At 41.0% G+C, this 27137-nt stretch overlaps 1 protein-coding gene across 1 annotated transcript in view; it reads right to left on the bottom strand.

The window, feature by feature from the left end:
• Positions 1-27137, bottom strand: part of LOC124613268 (atrial natriuretic peptide receptor 1-like) — a 412251-nt gene that overhangs the window by 92061 nt on the left and 293053 nt on the right. The gene's annotated exons all lie outside the window — the stretch shown is intronic.

The raw sequence follows: 27137 nt of genomic DNA, 5'->3' as shown, positions 1-27137 counted from the left end.
GCAGAGGGGGAGAGGTCAGATAGTATGGACTGTGAAAGAAGAACCAATGAAATCATGTATGTTGTTCTCATCAACTGTGTGGACAACTCCCCCCTAGGGAACAGTTTTGCAGTGACCCTTCATCTGGATGGACAGCTTGTTGGTTGTCATACACACATAAAATGCTGTACACAAGACACAGCAAAGCTGGTATATGATATGACTCCTTTTACAGTTGGCCAGTTATGTGACATGTCAGAGGTATAGTACATATACACACACATGTACCTGCATGCCTACACTGCCCTGGCAGACTACACTCTGCTGGCTTTGCAGCTCAGTGAATGCGTACGGAGTGTCAGATGAAGGGATGAGGAGAGGAAGGAAATGAAGAAAAGGAAGGCAGATTGGGTAAGGGTGGTTGATGGTTCAGCAGAAGAAGCAGCATCAATCCCATCAACCAGCCCACCCTTTCCAAATCCTCTCTTCTGCTCCTAACCTCCTTTCTGCCCCATCTTTCCACCAGACATACCTCCTTCTACCTGCAATGCTGGCACAATGAAGCCACCTGGGTTGCCGTAGCTGTGCAGATGTATGTGTGTGCATGTTTAGTCTATAGCTCTGAAGGAAGGAAGATTCACCCAAAAGATAGCAATGTTACAACATACTGTACAAATGTGTAAGCAAACAATCTGAGTGTGCTGTTAAATATATATATACATACACACACACACACACACACACACACACACACACACACGCACAAACTGATGAAAACAAATTGAAACACCAAGAAGAAGTTGTGTGACGTAAATGAGAATTGTAGAGCATGTTTCTACATCTGAAAGATGATTTGTATTCAAATTTTACGCCAGATTCTTAAGAATGGTGTTAGCAGTGTCACTCTGAGGACACAAATCAGGTTTGCTTTAAATACATGCTGTAACATTCATGAGTTTTACTTACCTATGAGATTGGACATTTGCTTTTAAGATGACAAAGACTCCATTATCAATACCTCATGAGTTTGAACAAGGTCCTGTAATAGGGCTACAAGAAGCTGAATGTTCCTTCCGCGATATTGTTGTAGAAAGACTTGACAGTGGCTACTGAACATGACTGCTGGCAGCGGTAGTCATGAGAGTGTATCGTTGCAAGAAGACTGGGCTTCAGACAGTCAAGTGGCATGCACTAAAGATAGGAAAGACCATCTTGTTTAAACTCTGACTCTGGTTAATTGTACTGCATCTGCTGCAGCAGTTTGAGCACCAATTGACTCTGGTAAATTGTACTGCATCTGCTGCAGCAGTTTGAGCAGCAATTGGCACCTAGTGACATAATGAACCATTACAAATTGGTTGCTTCAAGGAAAGTTCCAATCTAAATGCCATGTAACATGCGTTTCACTGAGCCCAAACCAGTGCTATTTACAACTTCAGTTGTGTCAAGCAAGGGCTCACTGGAGGGCAGGATGGAGGTCTGCTGCATTCTCTAATGAAAGCTGGTTCTGCCTCAGTGTCAGTGATAGCCGTCTGTTGGTAAGGAGGCGGCCAGCTGGGGGTCTGCAGCCATCCATGCTAGACTCACTGGGTGTATGCCTGGAGTTATTGTCTATGGTGCAATTTTGTATGACAGCAGGAGCACTCTCATGGTTATCCCACACACCCTGATTGCAAAATTGTATATTACTCTGGTGACTTGACCAATTGTGCTGCATGGCTACACTGTCCTGGCAGACTACACTCTGCTGGCTTTGCAGCTCAGTAAATGTGTAGGGAGTGTCAGATGAAGGGATGAGGAGAGGAAGGAAATGAGGAGAAGGAAGACAGACTAGGTAATGGTGGCTGATGGCTGGGCGGAAGAAGCAGCATCAATCCCATCAACCAGCCACCCTTTCCGAATCCTCTCTTCTGTTCCTAACCTCCTTTCTACCCCATTTTTCCACCATGACTTGATGCCCATAAAGAAAATAACAACATCAATGAAAATACCGGTTGAGAATGCCTGCATTGTGTGATTTGTGTACACTGTTTAAAGCAATAGTCTGTTTAATTAAGACTTTGCTAATTTCCTTCCTCAGCCTTTCCCAATCTGAGCTTGTTCTTGTCGTTTAATGACCTAGTCATTGACAGAATGGCTAACACTAACCTTCTTTCTTCCACATGTTGATTTTATTCACAACTGGCACCCAACTGTGTGTAAAATAATTACACACATCATTTCATTTAGTGTGCGACCATTAATATCTCTCTCTGTCCTCAGTAGTTCACATAAGATAAGATTTCATGCTGATTTGAATGAGTAGCATCCATGGTTCATTTAGCATCTAGACAGTGTTTAGTATGATTGAGATTGGCCTTATTATTATATTTGTGTAATCAATATTAGTAGCATCATCAAATTCAAAAGATGCTGTGTCAGAAATACCATCATAGCTAGAAGGATGATTGCTTGTTAGAGACACTTTCTTTTTATTTTGTGTTTCTCAAGGCAATTGACATTGACAGTGACAGGGAGTGTTTTCCAATAGGTTAAAATTTGCCCACATGCCATTGCTCTACATAGTGTTGACTTGTTTCCTTGGCCTGCTCGATTACCAGATCTGTCTCCAGTTGTGCTCGTATGGAACATCATCAGACGTCATCCACAACCAGCATTAACCATCCTTGTGTTGACTGACCAAGTGTGACAGGCACGGAACTCCATCCCACAAACTAAAAGTGGGGACCTGTACAACACAATGTATGCATGTTTGTGATACGTATTCGGCACATTTGTTGCCAAATATCGCATGGGACATTCGCATGTTGGATGTGCATGTGATGAAAATGAACACTTTTACCTGGTGTGAGGTGGGACCGTGGGCAGTTGCCTGCAGGTGAGAATGGCACTTGCTGAAGGAGCCACTGGTGGATTGAGGAAGGTTCAGGTCAAGAGTGTGGCTGAGAACAAAGCACAGAATTCGCATGAAACAGAAGCTTTATTCTTACAAAATAAATTACCTTGTACATTCTGCATGCATGCATGGTTAAAAATAAAAGAGAAGTCCTATAGCCTTTTATATACAGAAACTGCATACACGCGTTTACTTACTGAAGAAAGAAAGGAAACAGAAGTTGTTCAGCACAAGGCATTTTTACATCCCATTGCTGCACTGCCGTCGATTTTTGTGTAGAAATATGGTTTTAATAATCAATTGGCCTTTTAGTCTACTTCTTTGTTTGTTTATAAGTAGTCCTGTTTTCGAAAATATTCTGTCACTGGGAACAGAACTTGCAGGTATTGCAAGATATTTTTTTGCCACGACAGCTAGACCTGGGTAACTGTTTTCATTTTTTTCCCAGTAGTGTAAAGGATTATCTGTGCGTTGTAGGTATGGTTATTCCAAATATCGTTGTACCTCCAGGTCTATGCTATCACAACCACTTTTCATTAGATTTTTATTGGAAACCTCTTCATCAAAAGAAGCCCATAAGGAACTACTGACGTTTTGTACGAAATGGTACTCATGGCTAGTGTTGTTAGCAGCCGAATGAGTAGATCGTACGGTCTCTACCATGTTCACTCTGCAATCAGGTTTACAACGGCATGTTTTGAATGAATGGGATTCGTAAATGGTAATATTTCGAATCTTGGGTTGAGAACTGTGGCAACGGCATGTACTTTGTTTGTTTCTATTAATCCTAGCCGGGCTGTTAGTAAGTTGTGCAGATATTGCTGTAGCTCTTGCGCTGTCGTGGTAGCCCACTTCCCATTGCATACGGTTAGCTGTCTGATTATTGGAATAGATTTCGAAAGAGAGGTTTAGTTTTCAGTTGAGATTTCACTTGTTACCACTTCAAATGGCTCCAGTACACATAAACATTCGCTCAAAATTCGCCACTTGTCAGCTGTGAGGTTCTCTACACCTGAATACAAAGATGATGAACAGCCTGCTATGCATTCCTTTTGCTCCACTAGATGTTTTAGCATATAAAACATACTATTCCATCGGGTTTCGGTTTCCTGACTCAATTTATGAACAGGTTTTTTTCATTAGATCCTGGATCTCATGGAGTTTTTCATTAGCGTTGCAACTTGTTCTAAAAGAGCTAACATTGTTTTCTCGCCTTTTCCCGCATAAAGCTAACATAGTTTTCTCGCCTTTTCCCGCATTATGCAGAGCTCACTGCTGCTGTTCAAAGAACTTTTCACAACTAAATTGATGGTGTGTGCTAAACAAGGCACATGTTACATATCTATGTTGCCACTGCGAATAAGTTGTACGGCTGGTTGCACGTTACTGGTGTTGTCAGTTGTGATGCTTACAACTTTGTTTTCAATGTTCCATTTTGAAATCACGTTATCTAACGCCTCCCTAATATTTAGCACTGTATGCTTTTCCGGGAAACGGAATGTCTCGAGAGCTAAAGCTTTCAGGCACTAATTAGTGTTAATGAAATGACCAGTTACAGCAATATATGTGTCACTATTGAGTGAGGTCCAAATATTGGTCATTAAAGAAACAGAAGTACAGTCTTCCACGGCCAAGTCTCTGTTTATGGTAATCGTCCTCAATCATGAGGAGCAACTTTTTTCGATTTGGTATCGAGTATTGTGGGTCCAAAAAAACGTCGAAAACCAGTGTCCTCGATGACTGAAAGCGGTTGAAAATCGTCTGTTATCATGGCCATTAGTGTTTTCATCAAGCTGTTGTTGCCGTTTACTTCCTTCTATGAAGAGAAACGTAAGATTTAGATCAGTGCTCCTGCAAGGGGATATGTTATGCTCAACAACTAGTCCAATACAATTACATATCGTATCGTGCAAAAGCTAGGATAGTAAATGTTTGATTTTGGGGTATGTTGTATGTTATCAGAGTGCGATTAAAAAATCAATGCTTTTTAAGTGTGGCGGACCGCTTAGGACACTGTCCGAACTTTTGCACGGAATCCACCTTTTGTACCATATGTACCTGGATAGATATTTTGTCTGCCTCGCACTATTGGAAGAATGAGCCTCTGTATCCACGGATGTCACTGCATTCTTTTATTGCTCGATAAATTGTGCAGTTTAATATGTCTAATGATGCCCGTCGTATTTTTTGATACGTTATGGAAATTTTTACGACAAATGTTGCAAGTAATGTTATCTCCATCCTCCGTAAAATATTGCCAGCAACATGATGTTCATTTTCGAGTTTCCATATTGATTTGAACAACAACTTTACTCGATTGAAACCTGAGACATACTAGTTACGAGCACAGAGAGCAGCGAGCATGTTTGTCTAGCGGCGGCATTCAATTCATAAAACAACAGTGGCGCGGCATATGTTGTCGCAGCAAACTGGCGCGCAGTGGCACATGCCGCCGAGCTGTTTCTCGTGAGCTTCTCGAGAATTGCTTGAGAACTAAAGGCTCGAGGAATTCTCGGTGTGCTTGAATCGCCGCGCCTCGCCATCCCATCACTATCTGCTAGCACACAAGAACATGAGGCACAATGCCACATGCAGCAGTTAGTTGTGGCACACGTCCCACACTGGAGGGAATTGTGGTGAGAACTGTTGTATTACTCACTGAGTTTTACCCTTTGATGAAGTCCTGTGTTCAGTAATTATTAAGTGAGAGTGCACAATAACTGACAGTTCAGTTCTTGTGGCCATGTCCAGAAGATCAAATGCTGTTTGATGGGTGTTATTGTTATTGTTTTTGGGCTTCCAGGTGTACCAACATTCTCCATTCTGATTGAGCAAGGCAGTGTTCTTGTTTAGCACTTCTGCCTGTGTTACGCAGTGACAACTGATAAACCAGTTTCCAATTTTGTTGGCCATTAAATAAGTGGCATGTTATATTGGTGTGGTAGCTTGCTGCAAGGATTAGCGACTATTCCAACACCAGGCAGCCCCACCCCCAGTGTATTGGACAACTGGTAACTGGCTTGATAATTCTGGCACTGCACTTGTGGCAGTTACAGGGGCAGGAGGAAATGAGCAGAGAGATAGAGGACGAGATGGGTAGAGGAGGAGTTGTGTGCAATATATGTACATATGTCACATGTGCTGATAAGAATCATGTAGCTCCCCTTGGGGAGGGGTGACATGGATGTGGATGGAAATTGGGGGGGGGGGAGGGGGAGAGATAAACAGAGAGAGGGGAGAGGAGGAGATGAACAGATACAGAGGGGTGAGTAAGAGATGGTCAGACACAGAGGGGGGAAGAAGAGAATGGGCAAAGACAATGAGGAGTGGATGAATAGTCACACAGGAAGGAGGAGGAGATGAACAGAGGGGGAGGAAGAGATGGACAGAGAGAGGGAAGAGGGATGTGAGCAATATATGTGACATACACATAAGCGGGCAATGCTATGAGTAAAAATCTAGTATCTGATAAACTTTTTAAACACACCTCTTCACAAAAGAAATGAGAAAGCTTGAATTGCCAAGGTACTACTTGATCATGGCATTTCAGTGCTAAACAGTTTTTTAACTTTGAATTGTGTCCTAATGCTCAGCCATGTTTTATTAAAGTAATCAATTTAGTGAAAGTGGACAAACCTTTTCTACAGGTGTGTTCTTGTTATTTGACAGAACCCACAAACAGTGAAGCTACACATCCTCATGGAAAACAATGTGCTAAAATGTTCTGACAGAACCCACAAACAGTGAAGCTACACATCCTCATGGAAAACAATGTGCTAAAATGTTCTGAACAGTGGAAGAAATGAATGCTTCCAAGAGTGGCCTCAGATGGATCAGACTCTGAAGGGAAACATCATTTGTAGGGTAAGGATCTTAATTCTTTCAAAATTGTCTTCTCTGAAGCTCTACTTATGTTTTAATAGATACTGGTAGTAAATCCACCAATGATATTTAAATTGCAGTCACTGAACATTTATTTTGGTTCTCCACTGTATGTGAGTGGTCAGTCTATCTGACTGTGATGCAGTGCTCCTGGGTCAGTTTCCAGCACTATCCATGAATTTTTGTTTGGGGGACTGGAAGTGTGTGCACTCAACTCAAACAGAGGTTCTAGATGAATGAATGACATGAAGCAGCTCCAAAGTCTGGAAACCTGACAATGTCTGGGAGCAGTGTCGCCACACTACGTCTCTCTGTACTCCGTCCAAAAAACATCATTTGGCAGAGGATGACATGTTAGCTAATCTGATCAGAGCTGTGAGTTTCTCAGTGCCTGATCATAAAGATCGATTCTTGCTCTCATCCCCCCCCCCCCCCCCCCCTCCTCCCAAACCAATCATTGTTTTCATTTTGATATATAGACTGATCATCTTCCAAAATACAGTGTTCATACAGGTCAGTACTGTACCCTCCATGAGACTCCAATTGGTTTATTGTATATTACACGACTGGAAATTTACAACAATTTTTCCTCTTGACACCACTTAACTAGTGGCTGTGAACTGATGAAATGTCAATGAAGATTTGGTACACCTGATTGTAGTGTCCTGTGGCTCGGCAATGATTCAATGTGAATGTTCACTGCTAAATGTTCTATGTCAATAGAGCTGACTGTATAACCCTTTAAGTCTATATTCAGTGACCCACAGTGAAGTGTGTGGCAGAGGGTACTTCCCAATGTACCAAATAGTAAAGTTTCTTTTTCCTTTCCATTCACATATTCTCATTGTCATTTTTTCTCATTGTCAAGTTGAAATATTTCATAAGTGTCGTTCTGCGTCTCTTGCACTGTAGTCATCTTTTTGAGCTTATCAGGTACTGTGCCGCCTCATTTATGTAGAAAATCACACACATGCAAATTATCACCCACATTCCAGAATGAGATTTTCACTCTGCAGCGGAGTGTGTGCTGAAATGAAACTTCCTGGCAGATTAAAACTGTGTACCCGACCGAGACTCGAACTCGGGACCTTTGCCTTTCGCGGGCAAGTGCTCTACCATCTGAGCTACCGAAGCACGACTCACGCCCGGTACTCACAGCTTTACTTCTGCCAGTATCTCGTCTCCTACCTTCCAAACTTTACAGAAGCTCTCCTGCGAACCTTGCAGAACTAGCACTCCTGAAAGAAAGGATATAGCGGAGACATGGCTTAGCCACAGCCTGGGGGATGTTTCCAGAATGAGATTTTCACTCTGCAGCGGGGTGTGCGCTGATATGAAACTTCCTGGCAGATTAAAACTGTGTACCCGACCGAGACTCGAACTCGGGACCTTTGCCTTTCGCGGGCAAGTGCTCTACCATCTGAGCTACCGAAGCACGACTCACGCCCGGTACTCACAGCTTTACTTCTGCCAGTATCTCGTCTCCTACCTTCCAAACTTTACAGAAGCTCTCCTGCGAACCTTGCAGAACTAGCACTCCTGAAAGAAAGGATATAGCGGAGACATGGCTTAGCCACAGCCTGGGGGATGTTTCCAGAATGAGATTTTCACTCTGCAGCGGAGTGTGCGCTGATATGAAACTTCCTGGCAGATTAAAACTGTGTGCCCGACCGAGACTCGAACTCGGGACCTTTGCCTTTCGCAGGCAAGTGCTCTACCATCTGAGCTACCGAAGCACCCACATTGTTTGCATAACATCACAAAAATACATATGTAAAGGCTGCGTTTGACAGAGAGGATAAATTCTCGGACATGTGCCTTGCTCAGCATGAAAAAATACATAATGGGCACTGTGCTTAAACCAAAAACATCTGAGCCATGAAAAGTGAGTGAAGGTTTCAACTAGCACTACTAGTGGCCAAATGAAACATTCTAAATGGTTTGACAAAGGTGTCACAACAATAACAAAACCTTATATGTGCAGTAGAGACAATTTCGGAATTATTGTGACTGATATTGATTTGTTTATTCGAGTAAACCTAGTAACTCCCATTCAGCCAACACACTGACTGGAGCATGGCAGTGGCAGGAGATAGGGCACAAACTGTTCCAACTTTTTACACATTTACTCATTCAAATCCACTGAGTGTAGAGTGACCTGGTGCCAAGAAACTTAACCACATTATGGTTATAAACACTACTTGATGTCCAATGCCCTGCCAGTGTCATTTTGTGTCAGTTTTTTCTTCAGACTTTTTTTATAAAGCACAAATTGTGGGAAAATTATGGAATATGTTGACGCAAAATCAGGTGTGAATCAACATTGTGGACATGCAAAATTGGATAGGAGTGATAAAAAAAAGTCATAAACAGTGGGAAAAACATTAATTCTGGGAATGTAAAATTGGGGTTGTATTGTAGTAAAATCCCTGTGGGACTGATAAGCTGTGAGCAGTAGTATGTTCCTAATTTAATACTAAATCTTAAAACTCTGTAATTAGGGTTTCGCAGGATAGCAGGCAAATGTCTCCAAGCTTGTACCAATCCATATATTTCAGTATCTCCATGATTTTTATCCTTGGATCAAATGAACCTGTGATTGATAGTGGTGCACTTTGTATACATTCAATGTCTTCTGTTAATCATATGTAGAAGAGCCCCAAGTTCCTTGTAGACCCATAGTATTTTCCCAGTATCATAACAATGACTTAAAATTTACCATCTGGTTTACTTAAACCAACCCTATGTGATTGTGCCATTCAATATTCCTGCAAATAAATGCACCTGGATATATGTATGAGATGACTGATTCCAGTTGCAATGCATTAATACTTAAGTCATAGCTTGCTACATTCTTTCCTTTTGTGAAGTGCACAGTTTTACATTTCTGAAAATTTAAAGCAAGTTGCAAATTATTGTACCTTTAGCAGGTCACTAACATACAATATGAACACCAAAGGCTCCAAACACACTTGCCACTGTGAAGAAATAATGTATCCATCTGGTTTCCAGGATGTCATGTCAGAAAAATGATAGTTGGGTTTTGCATAGCTGACATTTATGGAATTCATGTCTCCTGGCATGGAGGAGGTCATTCCGTTCCAGATACCTCATCATGGTTGGGCTCAGAATATGTCATCAGATTCTACAACAAATGGATCTCAAAGATATTGGATGGTAGCCTTGTGATTCATTTCTCATACTCACCAGTCTGTCCTGCGCTTTCTTTCAAACTACTTGGTGTGGTATTTTTTTGGGTAGAATCTAAAATATGTCATGGTTAATGGAGGGGCTAACTCTATCACAAACTGTGTTAGTATCCTATGCGACTCATCGAAATTTGTTCAGTTTTGGCAACTTCAGCTATTTCTCAATGCCACAGACAGTACAGTCTGCTTACAAAGAGATGAATGATGGCAGTGAAGTGATGGTTATCATCTCTTGAGGAGTGACGAAGTGTTTCTTACACAGTCATGGGCATTCCACTCCTTCTCACAGGGGGCCAACATCTCTCTTGTGAATAAATGTTTGACCATCACAGAACCCCAGCCCTTGAAGCACTACTTCCCTTTTCATGCTGCAAATGTATCATTCTGCTACTCTTTTTCCTCTCAGTCTTTCCATCAGATGGTCACCTTGGTATCAGTTGTGCCTGGACATGGTTTGTGGATTTGGATTCTCATTTTCTTCCCTCCCAGCATTCTGCAACTTTTCATTTTTAGTTATATGGTCCCCTTCTTGGCCTTGACTCACTGCTCCTTTTCCAAATTTTACAGTGCAGTGCGAATCATGCACGGAAGGTTACCCAACACACAGTGTATATCCATCTCTTGGGCCTTCCTTCTTTCCATCCTTCCTTTCTTAAAAAGGTACTATGCCCAAAGCCTAGCATGTAGCCATTCCATTGTGGGGAGGAGGAGGCATTTGTCAAGTACCTGCACAATGGTAGCCTTCTGACCGTCCGGGGATCGTACTGTTGGTGCCTGAGCTGGAAACTCTCCACGCAAGCCAAGTAGTACGTGTTCTTCATGTTTGGGGTATAGGGACTTCATGCAATGGTAACTATTGTTGTGGCTGGATGGCACATGTGGAGAGAGCCCCTGCTCAGAGTGGGTGGTACCATGGTGGAAGATTCCCACATGAAGCAAATTACACTTTCTTCTGCTGGTGGCCACAAGGCTGCAGCAGTCACTTCAGATAGGAAAGATTACTGTAATGCAGGAGATACGACCCCATGAAATTTCCTTCCCTTGTTATGCTGTGGGAAAAGGGACAAGCCAGATGTCTGGGAGTGAAATACATCACAAAACAGTTGGTCTGTACTTGGAATGGTTGGGATGCTTTAACTGCAATGAAACCATAATTTTTTGTAGAAAACATTTAAGATAAATATGGGGAAGTTGGGTCTCAGGAGAAAATGCAATATGGTTCATTATTAATTAAAATTTCCTGTGCTGCCTAATCTACAGCTCTCCAGGCATATGATCCTATAGGTGACATACCTGTGACCACTGCCCCACAAAAAACTTTGAAAATTGTCCAAAGAATCATCTTCCACAGATATCTTATGTGCCAAGCACATGAGATACTCGAGACTAATCTCCAGTGGTGAGGTACACATTTTATCAGATGTATACAAAAAAGGCCCATGAATAATCATATGGATACAGGAGCCTTTTAAAGGAATGTACCCCTGGAAAAGGTTAAGGTCATAGAGTACAGGCATGATGTGAAACTGTAAGTCCCATTGTCAATGAGGTGCCTCAGATGTTTTATCCTTTGGGTGTATGTTGTCCCACTGCAAGGCAGACCCAAAATGCACTAACTGTGGACAAAAACTCCATGAAGGTAGCCCTTGTGAACATTCACATTTGTGTGTCAGCTGCATGGAATATCACCCTCCACACTTGCATTTTTCCCAGTTTCCAAGAAAGAACAGAAAATACAGGAATACAAATGTACTAATAATTTGCTGTGCACTGATGCACAGAAGAAATATCAATGCCTACACCTTATGGCTATGATGATCAATAACACAAACATCATGACAATCCCCCCCGCTTCAACCCTCCCCAAACCAGATCCCCCACCAATCTCCTGTCCCATGGTACCTTATTTAGGAATCACTTCCTGCACCAGGCTGGAGAAGCGTTCTCCTTCTTCTGCATCTACCAGTGACGAGGCTCCCCCTTGAGATAACTGTCCCTGCAACCTTCAGCTTGGAGGTCCAACACCAAATGATGGCTGAGGATCCCAGGGCTGTCGCTGCACTCAATGTGGATAGCCACTTGAATGAACCTCCAGCTCCTAAGGGTATGAAAGAAAAGAAGAATAAGAATTGGGACAAGGCTCATCTGGTGCCCCCGGTGGTGCCAGATCCTTCCACACAGTCAGATTCTGAGCCAATGCTTATGGATGTGGTTCCATCCCCACTGGTGACAGGCAGTGATGCTGTGGTGTGTCTGACCCTCCTGGCCACCAGTCATGAGATCATTCAGTGGAATTGTAATGGGTACTACTGTCACATGCCAGAACTACAATGCCTTATTGCCTCTTCTTCTGCAGTTTGCACTGCTCTCCGATGAACACATTTCACTGGTGACCATTATTTAATGCTCTATGGTCATCATTTATTCTATTGAACCATGCTGGTCCTGAGAGGTTATCTAGAGGGGTCTATACTTTGGTTTGCGCGGATGTTGTTTGTGAATGGATTCCCCCTTGAGCCTCATTGGAGGCAACAGCATTACAGTTGCAAACGACTTCAGTGATTACCATTTGCAACATTTACTTACCTCCAGGCAGGCTGAATTGACAACATTAAAGAAACAACTTCCCCCCACCCCCTTTCCTCCTGCATGGGGACTTCAATGCACACTGTCACTTGTAAGGGAGGAGTACCACTTTGTCTGGTAGGGGTCTTCCAATTAATCAGTTCCTCACAGACCGTCATCTGTGCCTCATCAATAATAGTTCTCCTACCCACTTCAGTGTTGCCCATGGCATCTTTTCTGCTATCACTCAAACGATTTCTTCCCCTAATGTTGTAGCTTGGATACATTGGTCACTAATGATTACCTTTGTGACAATGGCCACTTTCTGGTGAACCTTTTATTTCCTTTCCACTGCCAGGCAGACTGACTACCACATTGGGCACTTCACAGAGCCAAATGGCCTTTATGTGCCTCTGCCGTTACATTTGCTGCCTCTCTGTTGGGTTGTCTTGATGAGGCTGTGCAATGGATCTCAGACACAATCATCTGCACCTCTGGAACTGGAATTCCCCTTTCTACAGCTCCCTCCCCCCTACCCCTCAAACCATTGGCTAGTGCCATGATGGACCAAAGATACAGCAATACCTATTCAGGAATGCCAACAACCACAGCAATGACTCAAATGACATCCTTCGCAGACCAACCTTATCACTTTTAAGCAATTTCTGCTAAGGCTACCCTATCTAATCAAATGCAGAAAGGAGGACAGCCGGGATTGTTACATCCCATCTCTGGGGGTGTATGCCTCTTGACCTCAGATGTGGTTCAAGCTCTGTGGTCATATGGGCTGCCAACATTCAACCGCTGTTCCTGGTCTTGTTCTATAGGGTTGTCTTTGGACTGATTCATTGGTTCTTACATAACACCTTGCGATCCAGTTAGTGACAGCATCAGTATCCTCTTCCTTACCACCTACTTTTCTACTGCAGAAGTGACAAGTTGAGGTCATCCACCTATGTTTCACTCCCCACCAAGTTGAATCCTATGATGAATCCTTCACTTATTGGGAACTAATTCAACTGTTGCCTTGACCCATGACACAGCCCCAGGCCCTGATATGATTCACAATCAGATCATCGAATACCTGAACATTCCCCAAAGGCTACATCTCCTCACGATCTTCAATTGTCTTTCACTCCAAGGTGCTTTCCCTTAGAATGATGAGATAGCTTAGTTGTCCCAACCCTTAAGCCAGGAAAGAACCCAATGTCTCTCAACAGTTACCGACTGATTAGACTGTCCAACATATTCATTCAGCCACCTGAATGATGGTTGCTCACAGAATATGCTTGGTTCTCAAATCTCAGGGCCTTTTGCAGCTCTATCAGTATGATTTCTAGAAGAGACTATCCACAAGTGACCATCTGATTACGTTGTAAACAAGCAATCTGACAGGCGTTTCCTAAGTGGCAACACCTTGTTGCCGTTTGTTTTGACCTGCATTAGGTGTATGATGCCTATTGACATCATCAAATTTTCACCCTCCATGACTGAGGGTTTTGAGGCCCTCTATCAACTTTTATCCTTCAGTTTTTATCCCACTGGTTGTTCTGTGTGAGAGTCAGCACTTTACTCAGCTCTTAACAAGTCCAAGAGAATGGCATTCCATGGGGCTTTATGCTGAATGTTACTCTTTTCCTCTTCACCATTAACAGGTTAGTTACCTCTGTTGGGCCACTTACACCTCATCATTGTACAAGGTATGTTCACAAAGTAAGTGTACTGTGACCATAACAGGCTGTGGTTTCCCAATTTTTGAGGGTTGGCGACACTGAATGGTAGAGAAGGATCTCCTGACCAGATTGAGCACTGCAGGAACATAAAAGTACATAAACTGACATTGCAGTGTCCAGTTAAGTGAAAGTCGGCCGGTGTGGCCGTGTGGTTCTAGGCGCTACAGTCTGGAACCGCGAGACCGCTATGGTCGCAGGTTCGAATCTTGCCTCAGGCATGGATTTGTGTGAAGTCATTAGGTTAAAGTAGTTCTAAGTTCTAAGGGACTGATGACCTCAGAAGATAAGTCGCATAGTTCTCAAAGCCAGTTAAGTGAAAGGTGTTGGCAAGAAATCCCACCAAGTGTGAGCCACATACTGTGATCTGCTTCCTACTTGCCAAAGGAATAACATTTACCAAAATTGCCTCGCAAATCAAAATGGTTTATGTTGAAGGTGTCATGAAAGGAATGAGTGTGTAAGTGGTGTACGGAGTTTAGTGGAGTCAGAACAAATGTTCATGATGGATGAAATTTCTGTGATGTTTCCACTAATCCTCAAAACTTTCATATTCAAATCACTCACAGGAATACTGGGATACCAGAAACTGTGCACAAGATGGGTCCCAAAACAGCTGAAATACCACACAAGTCAATATTGCTTGCTAGTCTCTTGAGCGACCTGAATTCGAAGGTCAAGATTTTCTATTATGACTGGAGATGAAACACAGGTGGCTCATTACACACCTGAGACAGAAGGACAGAGTCACTGTGGCATCACACCAACTCCCCATTTACCAAAAAAATTCAAAACCGTAATATCGGGCAAAAAAGTCATGGCCTCAGTGTTATCAGACTGAAAATGCTTTTATCAGACTGAAAATTCATCATTTTGGTCGAGTTCTACCTCAGGGGGAGATGATCAATGGACAATGAGATTGTGAGACCCTATAAGAAATCAAAAAGTGCATCGAAAACAAAAGGAGGGGAATGCTGACCAGGGGAGTATGCTTGTTGCATGACAATGCCCATCCTGACACAAGGCACACTTGGACTCATTTGGTTGGGATGTTTTGAACCACCTCCCATATTCCCCTGACTTGGTGTCCCCAGATTATCATACAATGTGGAGATGGAGTTGGCAAGAGGGTTCTTCAAGGTGGGCATAAAGAAGCTTGTGCCACTCCTCACCACATGCACTACACACAATGGTGATTATGTGGAAAAAGTCAAAAAGTGTATCAACAATATCCTCTATTTTTCAAATACACTTTTCCTAAAAAATATAAAAATCTAGTACACTTACTTTCTGAACATGCCTCATACGTCAACAATTTTTGCAATGCCTCATACGTCAACAATTTTTGCATTTGGTACAGCTCCCACTTGGTAGCCTCTGATGAACACCAGTTCCAAGGTGCCATTTGGCAGGCCTTTACATGGGCTCTTTCCCATGGCTTCCACTTTTCTCTTACAAAAATGTGGGTACTGCATTTCTACCATTGTATGATGGCCCATCGTGATTGGGAACTCTACTTAGGTACTCAGTGCTTGAGTGTTGAACCACATTCCCATTTCTTGGGCCTCCTTTCTTATAAAAAGCTGACCTGGCAGCTCCATATTCGTCACCTGGAGACTAGCTGCATGCAGAATCATAACACTGTCTGCTTCTTTGTTCGCACATCTTGGGATCCAGATCATGTTACTCTTATCCATATTCACCGGCCCCTGGAGTATGAATGCCAAGTATAAGGCTCAGCGTGTCCCTCAGTCCAACATCAAGGCATGCATTTGGCCATTGGTGCCTTTCTGACTAGATCCATAGACAGTCTCCTTTCCAAAGTAGGGGTCTTCCCCCTTCAAATTCAATGGTACCAGTTGTTGATATCCTATGTAATCACCATTCAACAGGTCCCTGATAATTCCACATATCCCACTCTCTTTACATACAAGGGGTGCCGTCCTCCTGATACCAACCCTCACGTGTGTGTACCGGTTGGAATGCACCCCACCTCTCTCTACTAAGATCTCCATCCACCTCCCTGGCTAATGCTCCTCACTTTTTCTCACACAGTCCCCTTTGGATGGTGTCCAGGTCACAGATTAGGACCAATCTCTTCCAAGGCCTTTCAGAATCTGTAACATCCAGTTCTTCAATATTCCAGGACGATACCTCTTACACCAATGGCTCTAAAACTATAGCTCTGCTGAGCTATGTTTTTATATCACCTACCTATATGGAAAAGCCACTTGCTGCCAGCAACATGTAGTGTGTTTATAGCAGAGGTGACAGCCATTAGCAAAACCCTCCATTTTACTTAACAGGCCCCTCTTGGCCTTGTTTCAATATGTACTGACTCAGTAACCAGTCTCCAGGCTATTGACTGATGCTATTCTTGCCACTCTTTGGTCTCCGCTACTGATTACCTTCTCACTGACGTTCGTCTTATGCTCATTTGTCTTTCTCTGGATCCCACATCATGTGCGTATCCGGGTCAGTGAACTGACTGACCATTTGGCTAGAGGAGCACTTACTCACTCCCCATTCACTTTGGTGACCCCAAGAGTGTATGTGATCTCCACTCACATGGAAATGGAACATTTGGTGGGCTGCTGCACCATCTAATAACTCCACAAAATTGAGGAGACTACTGCAGCATGGAGCTCTTTATTCTGTTTCTCCCAGAAGGACTAAACAGTCCTGTGTCATCTCCACATCAGTCATACCTCATTAACCCATAGTTTTCTTTTGTGTAACACTCCACCTCCATGATGTGGTTGTGGAGCCTTACAGAAATAGCTCACATCTTGATGGAATCTATTCTCTTTTTGGACCTCCACGATAAGTAGAACTTCCAGATTCATTGGTTCTAACACTGGTGGATGATTCGTGGATGACTGAACTAGTTCTCAGTTTTCTCTGTGAAAGTGATTTTTAGTCTTGGTTATAAGGCATTATTATATCTCCAGAACAGAGTCAGGGTGTTTGGGGGTGGGGTCTGTCCTGCTATATGATCTGTCTTTGGATGCCCTGACTCTACTTCCCTGATCAGGCTACTCTTTCATCCCTGTTTTACTCTTCACTTTTAAATTCAGTTTCCCTCCTTTCTACCACGCCAAATTTTCTATTCTGGGTATCACACTTTGTTGAATAGTGGGCACTCTTGACTGTGATGGATCAGGGATAGCTCAGCAGTGAGTGGGACATTTCCTGTCACGTGCAAGCCCCAGGGATGGCCACTGCTGACTTCACTATCTACTTTCTTGCTTTTATTACTGACGGTATAAAAAATGTCCAATATGTTTCTCGCATTCTCACTTTTACTGTTATGAGTTTCATGAATAAACAGAAAACGTTCCTCGGTGGACATCTCTACTTCCTGAGGCACCACTCTTGGACCAAGGAACTGATGACATCATTGTTTGGTCCCTTAAACCCCCCACTCCCAACACTTATTTTTGGTGCAGATTATTCTTGCCAGTGTGCAGAAACTTTAACCTGCACTAACTGCACTAAAGGAAAATGTCAACTGGACTTGAAGTAATACATCTCTGAGGAACATTTTGTTGTCCACAGGATTCACATGGAAAGAAGTACAGAATAAAGAAGTCTTTAGTGCTAAAGCATAGAGACATTATTGACTGGCAGTCATGTTTTACTGTAGAAATTAACCTTATTCAGGAAGCAGCCACAGAAATAGGCTATCTTAATTAAACTTGGATGGGAAATGGTGGCAGATCGATGATGCTGTTGGCACTATGGGATGGGGAACCTCCCCTAAAAGTCTTCTTATTGGAAGTCTTGGATCGAGGACTCAACTCAAATTCTGGGCTACATCTACAGTTGGTGGCTAAAATGGTCAAATGAATTCTGAAAATTTTGAAAAGTGGTTTGCAAATATGCTTCTCCCAAATCTCCCTCAAAAGGTAGTAATTGTAATGGACAATGCTCCATATCTTAACACACAGATGGACAAAATACCCACAAGGTATGATACGAAAGAGACAATGTTGCAGTGGCTGCAAAGTATATGAGTTACCTGCAATGAGAGCATGAGGAAGCACATAGACCTGCCAAAAAGTCATATGTGGTTGATAAAATGGTTAAAAAGAGAAAGGTCACACCATTGTCCACCTGCTGGCCATGGAATTAGCACTTTAAAAATGGAAAAGGTTGGTTAGGGAGCACAACATTTCAGGCAACATGTCCAGTGATAATATGTTTAGACTGTCGTTGAATTCCATGTGTTTGTTACTGTTGACAACTGGGGAGGTTAACTGCAGGAAGGTCGAACAACTGTAAGAAAATTGTTGGTGGTGTGATGGTATTACCAAGCTCACAACAGATAAAATTATTATTGATACAGCTGAATTGGATAGTAGCAAAGGGAATTAAGAATTACTACATGTGAGGAGTAGAATGAGGCTGACTGAGTGATTTTTGTGTACTTAAAATTCAGCATTATGTAGGTTAATAAATGTTTGAAATTTTAATATTCAGCAATAGAGCAATAGAGACCATAACAGGGGATCATAAAACCTAATCGTTGTAAGGAGATGATGATGATCTTAACATTCTTTTTTTTGCCACGCTGTAATTATTACAACTGGCTCTTCTTAATTTCAAATTGTCTATGAGAACGTACATGGAGTTAGTAGCAACAAACACCATCATTCAACATGAAACTGTAAGCTTTTGTTACACCTCTGTCTCCATTCTTACTTTTGTAGATGTGCAATAGATAACAGCTGACAGCTGCCAATAGATGGCACTGTCAATGCCACTTGGAGCATAAATTGATGTGTGAGTTCCAAGTGTAGGGCTAGCATTGCTTGATGCAAGCATGGCTAATACCCCCTTCCCACAACCCCCTCACGTTTCGGCAGCCTGTGCGCTGGGAGTCAGCAGGTGGAGTTTCCTTCCTGTGGTTCCTGCACCCCACCTCCCCTCCCGCCTCCTCAAAATTTGTTCATGTCATTTTAAACAGACTGTAATACCTTTCTCATACATCTTCACAATGAAAAATAATTTAACTGTAGCTGTACTTATTGATTTCCCTTTGTAAAGGTACATTCAAAAACAGAGTTCAGCAGTTGTGATGTTCACTTTGCTACACGTAATTTCAGTTCCCTTGTCATCCACAAGTGTCTGGACAGTAACTCTGGTGCTACAGACAGCCCCTTTTATGTGAAAAGAATTTCCTTGGGTTTTGTGGGTGGTCTTTCAGTAATTTTCTGTTTTATTAGTTACTGTAGGATTCATGCATTTCCCTATTGACAGCCAAATGTGTTTCATTTAGCATCTCATACCTTTCATACCTCTTTGTTTTGCACCTATTTATGCACCTGTTGCTGTTTCTTTAGAAGTTTGTGTACAGGAACTGTATACCATGGAGGGTGCCTCCCACCAATTATAGTAAACAAGCCACAGCTCTTCTACATACTCCTGGTTTGAACTAAATATCTCAAGTTCTTCCATGAGAGATGATGTCTTCAACAAATCTGTAAATTTTTTACTGGTTTTAATGGCTCTTTGTACTTTGTTAATCAATGTTTCTAGAACCATTTTATGGTCACTAATACATTTCAGCTTGGATGTCCCGAGATAGGGTCTATTTGTTGCTTAATTATCCCAATCGATTGTTGGGTGATTACATCACCTCCAATGATAACAGCATGATTGGAAAAAATACATAATAGGGAGCTGAGATTTTCTCTGAAGGTTTCAGTGACATCTGGGGATGAGTCAGTTGGTTAGTTTCCTGTTTCATGAATCAATCACACAATAAATCATAATGACGTGGAATGAGTCATTTTACATTCACATCACAAATTAATTTGTAAATATGGCTATAAACTGAACAGTTATAAGAATTTTCTTTAATATATTGATTTGAGTTAGTAATTCCTACCTACCACCTTTTACACATTACAATAAAGCAAATTATTCTGCAGAATAGGAGGAATTGTGAAGGGAAAACTTTTTTCAGTTTCTTTCAAAATTCTACTTTGCTGTCTGTCAGACATTTCATATTGCTGGGTAAGTGGTCAAAAATTTTAGTTGCACCATTGCACACCCTTTTTGTGCTAAAGACAGTCTTAATGTAAAGTAATGAATGTAATTTTTCTTCTGGTATTGTAGTTATGTACATCATTCTTCCCTTTGAATTGCAGTGGATTATTTACAACACACTGCTTGACGAATTAAAATAATATGCTGTGAAGGAATAGTCAAAATGCCCCACTCCTTACATAGAGGTCTATACGGTGATAGTGGGTGAACACCACATATTACTCTCACAGCATGTTTTTGAGCAATGAAGACTTTCTTTCTTAAAGAGTTGCCCTAGAACATTATTCTATGTGAAATTATCGAATGAAAATGTGCAAAACATGTCACCTTACAGATTTGTCTCTCCCCAAGATTTACAATGATTCTAAGTGTCATTGTGGCTGAACTAAGCTTTTTTTTTTTTTTTTTTTTTTTTTTTTTTACCTTCTAGTGGGAGAACCATTTTTTATGATGTGAGTGGGCACACGGCGTAATTTGTACACTCGTAAAGAATAGTTATCTTTATGTTAGCAAGGTAAATATCTATGGGCAGAATCACAGTTTATCTCAGTTTAATTAAACAATGATAAAATAAACTTACATTATATGAGATAAATCACTGTTTACTTAAACAATAATTTAAATAATATTTCATTATATCAACCTATAGCCACGTACAAGTGTTACGCCACAGTAATGTCCCACTCAAAGCATTAAATACCACAGCTGCATCAAATCCCAGTCAGAAACTTACTTGATTGGTAATTATCTTGTAGGTAACTTCCTCATTGGGGGACTGTGCCACTAGCTTGGAATTTGGGTCACTTTCTAGCACACAATGTAATTTCTTTTTTTGACTAGTTCACAATTTATTTTATATTACTGCTGCTCACTTGGACATATGACAGCACAACTGAGTACTGTGTTAGCTGAAGCAATAATGAAGGAACAGGTACAGGTTCACAGTTGTAAATCAACAATGGAATGGGACAAGACAATGTTATTTGTGATTGACACACTTTATACACAGGGACCTTTGGTTAAGGGTTAATGGTTCCAAAATGTGCTTTTTCTAGTTTAAATGCTCATCAGCGAAGACACCTAAAATTTTTGAAGCATATTATTTCCTCACCATGTGTTACAGTTATCATTGGTGTAATACCCCTAGATTTGCAGAACCAAGTATGTTGTGTCTTTTTAGTACCAAGAGTGAGACCATTGGCAGAAAACCAATCAATGACACTTTTGTTCACCATTTCTTCTATTGCAGTGTGTATGCTTTGATTGAGTACAATATTAGTGTCATCTGCAAAAAGAATTAATTCTCCTTGTTTTCTATTAGATGTAAGATCATTTATATATACGAAGAACAATAGCAAACACAAGACTGAGCCTTGGGGAACCCCATATGTGATACCTCCCCAGTCAGAGGAAACTCCCGTTGTTACATTGTTTCAATTTCAAAGTACAACTTTCAGCATTCTTTTGGTTATATATGGCATTATCCATTGGTTGACTAGACCATCAGTCCCATGAAACCTCAGTTTATCTAAAAATATTGTGATTGACATAGTCAAATGCCTTATACAGATCACAGAAAATGTCAATTGGTACTCCCCCCCCCCCCTCTCTCTCTCTCTCTCTCTCTCTCGTGCTTGTAAAATTTGGTGGTCGACAGAACGACCCCACTAGAAGCTGATACTCGCCCTGGATACTGAGTCTTGACAAAACATTCTGGCATGCAGCTGAAATCTCTACCTTTGTGGAACTGGTTCTTGTCTACTGCAACAAGTACTGCACCTCCATTTTGTAGTAGCACGTCCTTCCCACACTTATATATACATATATAAAATAGAGGGAAACATTCCACGTGGGAAAAATATATTTAAAAACAAAGATGAAGTGACTTACCAAACGAAAGCGCTGGCACGTCGATAGACACACAAACAAACACAAACATACAAACAAAATTCTAGCTTTCGCAACCAGCGGTTGCTTCGTCAGGAAAGAGAGAAGGAGAGGGAAAGACGAAAGGATGTGGGTTTTAAGGGAGAAGGTAAGGAGTCATTCCAACTTGCTCTTCAATATATCCTCTCTTCCCGTTATCCTCCAGGCCTCAATCTCTGCTAATTTCAAGTTGCCGCCACTCATACCTCACCTGTCATTCAACATCATCTTTGCCTCTGCACTTCCGCCTCGACTGACATCTCTGCCCAAACTCTTTGTCTTTAAATATGTCTGCTTGTGTCTGTAAATGTGTGGATGGATATGTGTGTGTGTGCGAGTGTATACCCGTCCTTTTTTCCCCCTACGGTAAGTCTTTCCGCTCCCGAGATTGGAATGACTCCTTACCCTCTCCCTTAAAACCCACATCCTTTCGTCTTTCCCTCTCCTTCCCTCTTTCCTGATGAGGCAACAGTTTGTTGCGAAAGCTTGAATTTTGTGTGTATGTTTGTGTTTGTTTGTGTGTCTGTCGACCTGCCAGCACTTTCATTTGGTAAGTCACATCATCTTTGTTTTTAGATATATTTTTCCTACGTGGAATGTTATCCCAAAAATGTCACTGCTGTCAATTTTGGGTTTTATCAAGCTTCCTGTACCTAGTATTTATAAGCTCTATCGTTTGAGAAGTTTTCAAACCCTGGAACTTTGTTAGAAATGCTTTGGCAGTTTATTCTGTAGAACACTGCATGAAATGTATTCTTTTACAGTCATATTACAATTTTTTATTTTTTTTTGTGGTGGGGGGGGGGGAGATTATGGGCGCTGGAAGTGCATTTCATTTTCATGTGTAAAAAATATCTGTTTTGCAAAGTGGTCTGAATTCCGCATTTTGTTGTATGTGCCTAAGTAACAGACTGGGTAGTTCGATTAGAGTAGGCCAAGGGCACGCTATCAGAATACTGCCTAATACCATGACAGAAGCTTAACTGATTGGTAACTTTCTTTTGTTTATTTACACCAAATTGGCATTTGAATATTTTAATGAGTTATCAATATTTTGGTGATGCAACTCAGACACAAATGCCTGCAGTCTGAGTAAACTGAAGCTACACTTTCCTTTTCAACTTTCCTTTCCTTAATATTGTTACATTCCATCTTGGATTTTTGTTTGTAAATCAAAATAACATAGAGACATTGGTGTTGGGGCTGATAAGGACAGATATGGATTGAGGATGACAAAATTCAGGAAAGCTAAAGGTTTTGAACCCTCTGTCACTAGTGTTATCAACTAGTATATGTGAGGAACCCAAGAGAATGATAGGGGCAGGTGAAGTCTTGCATCAGTGACATGGAAAAAAGGCTACCAGAAAAAGCAAAGATAAGCTAATTCTTCAGGCAATTGGTACAACAAACACAACGTTAATTCGCCCAGCTTGAAATCCAGTATTAGTAAGCTTCTCTGGCAGCTCGGGCTGCAATGCAACTGTCACACAGAATGGAAGCAGCAATCTGAAGGTGCCACAGAAGGGGAAGGAATAGCAGGATAAGTGGGGCAGGAGACAAGAACACTATCTGGCAGAGCATGAGGAACCAGAGTGCCAGCCAGGTGTAGCATCATGCTCTTTCCACCCCCACCCCCACCCTTCCATATCCTACTATCACTTCATCCTTCCCAGCTCCTTCAGACTGCTGCTTAGTCTACGTGAAATTTGCTTTCCAGTCCAAGCTGCCAGATATGGTTGTCATGTGTGCATGAGGTTTGCTTGCTTGTGTGAATGAATAAGTGTGTTTACTTTCCTGAAGAATACTTTGGCCAAGAGCTAAATTTGTAACTGTCTTTTCATTATGCCAGTCAGCAATTCAGCATGTCATCTTTACAGTGAATAGCAATCTACTTTGTCCCGATATTGTTGATGTTCAAACCTGGAGTTTCCTTTGTCTGAAAGAGTAATATAACCACATTTTAAGGAATCACAAGTCTGGAACTCATCACAATCCCAAAGAAAATTCACACAATGTGCCATACACTTTCATTGGTAATTGTTGAAAAACACAATAATAAAATAAGAATACTTGTGTAGGATTTCAAGATAACAGTCCTATGTATATAACCTCGCAATCAGATACTGAGGTGTAGTGGGTACCATGCCGATGTAAGTCAGACAGTACTGAGCAGATAGATACAAACAATGAGTGATGGTTCTAGCATGACAGACGTGTGCTGCGATCCTGCAGCAGTTTAATGTAGTAATTGCTGTGGTCAAAAGGCATCAGTATCTTATGGACTATGAAATCTTAAAGTTGAAATAGTATATTTTGCAAATAATACTTTATTGTTTGTGAATATTACATCTTCTATTAATTACTGTTGATTTAATATGCTAATTACTAGTGTGAATGATGCTGTGAATGGAAAGTAATATAATAAGTGAATTCTTGTGTGTGTGTGTGTGTGTGTGTGTGTGTGTGTGTGTGTGTGTGTGTGTGCAAGTAAAATCTAATTTCTGCACCATTTCAGTGCAGTAATGTGTTCATTGTAAATAAGTATTGTAGTAGTTCTATTGCATGTTTGTCTGTGTGTCACGGCATCTTTGTTTTTTAATATATATATATATTTAATTTTAAATTCAATCCATTAATGCAATCTTAGTAAATGAGTGTTTGTAAAATGATTCTTGCATATAATGTTCATTAAAATAATGACGATCATTCCACATGGGACCTACAAAAGGTGCATTAGCTTATTTGATTCAGTTGCACATATTTGTCATGTATTATTGTTTTTCTGACGTGTTCTACATCCTGGAGGACCTCCTCACTATGGCTCAATTGGAATGAAAGTAAATTTAATCTAATCTAATGTATTGAGTGAGTATTGATTAGTGTGAGAACTGTCTCTGTACAGAGAGTGAACCATACTCTCAGGGGAAATTTGTAAAGTGCATTTAGCCAGTTTATGGTATTTGGAAACAAGAAACATTTTATGGTAATTCAGTTATTTAAAGAAGAGGTTGTTTTGATATATGCGGATTTTCTAAACTTGTTCATTTAATAAATTAAGCTGTGATTGATCAAATGGAAAAGACCCAGGATTGCACCATTTAATACTTATGTCAGATTGGCTATTATGGATATCAGTTATCAGAGAACAGTACATTCATGCATATTCTGTGGGCTACACAATGGCTTTGTGAAGTTTAAAATTTTTGTGAAGTTTAAAATTACATTCAGAGCTCATCTTTTATCATGTTTGTCACATGTATTACGAGCTCTGAATAGATGTGATGATTTTGTAGAATAATGAGTTAAAATTGACCACAAATATGTGTCAAAGATGAACATGTGAATATCTGATTTTTGTGTGTAAACTATGACTTTTGAATTAAATAAAATCCACGTGATGTGTTGCGCAATTTGGGACCAAGAACTGAACGTTCAAAGGGATTGAGTTGTGGAATATATGAGTGAGCATTCGTTCAGATATCCATTGTGTTATCTTTTTTAATGTGTTTGGTTAGTTACCATAAGATGTCTCTGATGAAAGGCCATGAAAACATGTAACTGTCGAAATTGTAACTTCAGATTCACACAGACTTGGCAGCATTTTTCCATCAAGCAAGCAACAATATATCACAAGGTCTCACTCACAGACTACCTTTCAATTAATAGCTCAGTAATCCCAAAACTGGAAAAATGGTAATGCTAACTCTGAATTCAGGTGGTGGGGTTGGTTCTGCTATGGGTCATCTGGTTGAAGAACATTAATTATTTCCTAACAGGTCACATGTGTGGACTGGACTGCAGAAAAAGAAATTTGCTGCAAGGTGAGTGGGCGTTATTTCTGTAAATGGAACACCTTAAACATTGCAGTTGCACACCATGCATTGTACTTGGGAATGAAAAACTGCAGTAGGTCAAACCTGCTGTCAGGAAAAGTTTAGAAATTAGACAGTGAGTGAAAGGTATCTCGGGACAGTGTGTGAGAAAATGAAAAGGGAGATCAATGCGAAAAGGACTAGAATTCTAAGATCAATGCGAAAAGGACTAGAATTCTACGGCAGGGAATGGATGGAAAACTTCATCTAGATGATGGAGGGTGCAGCATAGTGTTGGATAAAATAGTGCCAGATGCAGTTAACAGATGGCATAACAGAGCAATGCTACTGACAATGTATATATTGAATGGGGCTCTTGAAATATACAGCTGAAGGGCAAAAATCAGACCCACTGAGACAACACACCATAACTACAGCAATTAAATGGAGACAAGTGTATTTTATTTATGGTATGCTTGTGTTAAAAGACTTGCAAGGATAGAAGAGAGAGAGAATTCAGTAGATGTAAAGGAATAGGTTGAGGTTCAGTTTTATGTGAGTGTCAGTCAAATAAGCACTCCTGAACAAAAACAAGGAGATGATTTAGTAAATAATGTTTCAGTTGATAATGTACCTCAGTTATCTCCAGTTGTTGGGGTAGAACTGGAATAACATGTACAACTTTGAGAGAGAGTTTGCTGATGATACAAACATTGCAATAAATAGCAAATCAAGTGTAGTCTTAGAAAGATCAGCCAATAAAATATTTGTAGACATTAATCACTGGTTCCTAGCCAATTCTTTGTCACTAAACTTTGAAAAAACACACTACATGCAGTTCAGAACTTGTAAGGGGTGTCCCAAGAGTATATGTCTAACATATGATGACAAGAAGATAGAAGAAGTGGACGGTGTTAAATTCTTGGGATTACAGCTTGATAATAAATTCAACTGGGAGGAGCACACCACAGAACTGCTGAAGCGTCTTAACAAATCTCTGTTTGCAATGCGAATTTTGTCAGACATAGGGGATATAAAAATGAAAAAGCTGGCATACTATGCTTACTTTCATTCCATAATGTCA

The sequence above is a fragment of the Schistocerca americana genome, chromosome 4 (genome assembly GCF_021461395.2).
Source record: "Schistocerca americana isolate TAMUIC-IGC-003095 chromosome 4, iqSchAmer2.1, whole genome shotgun sequence".
NCBI classification, from domain to species: Eukaryota; Metazoa; Arthropoda; class Insecta; order Orthoptera; family Acrididae; genus Schistocerca; species Schistocerca americana.
The sequence above is the reverse complement of the archived record's forward strand: the minus strand, read 5'-3'. Positions and strand labels throughout refer to the sequence as shown.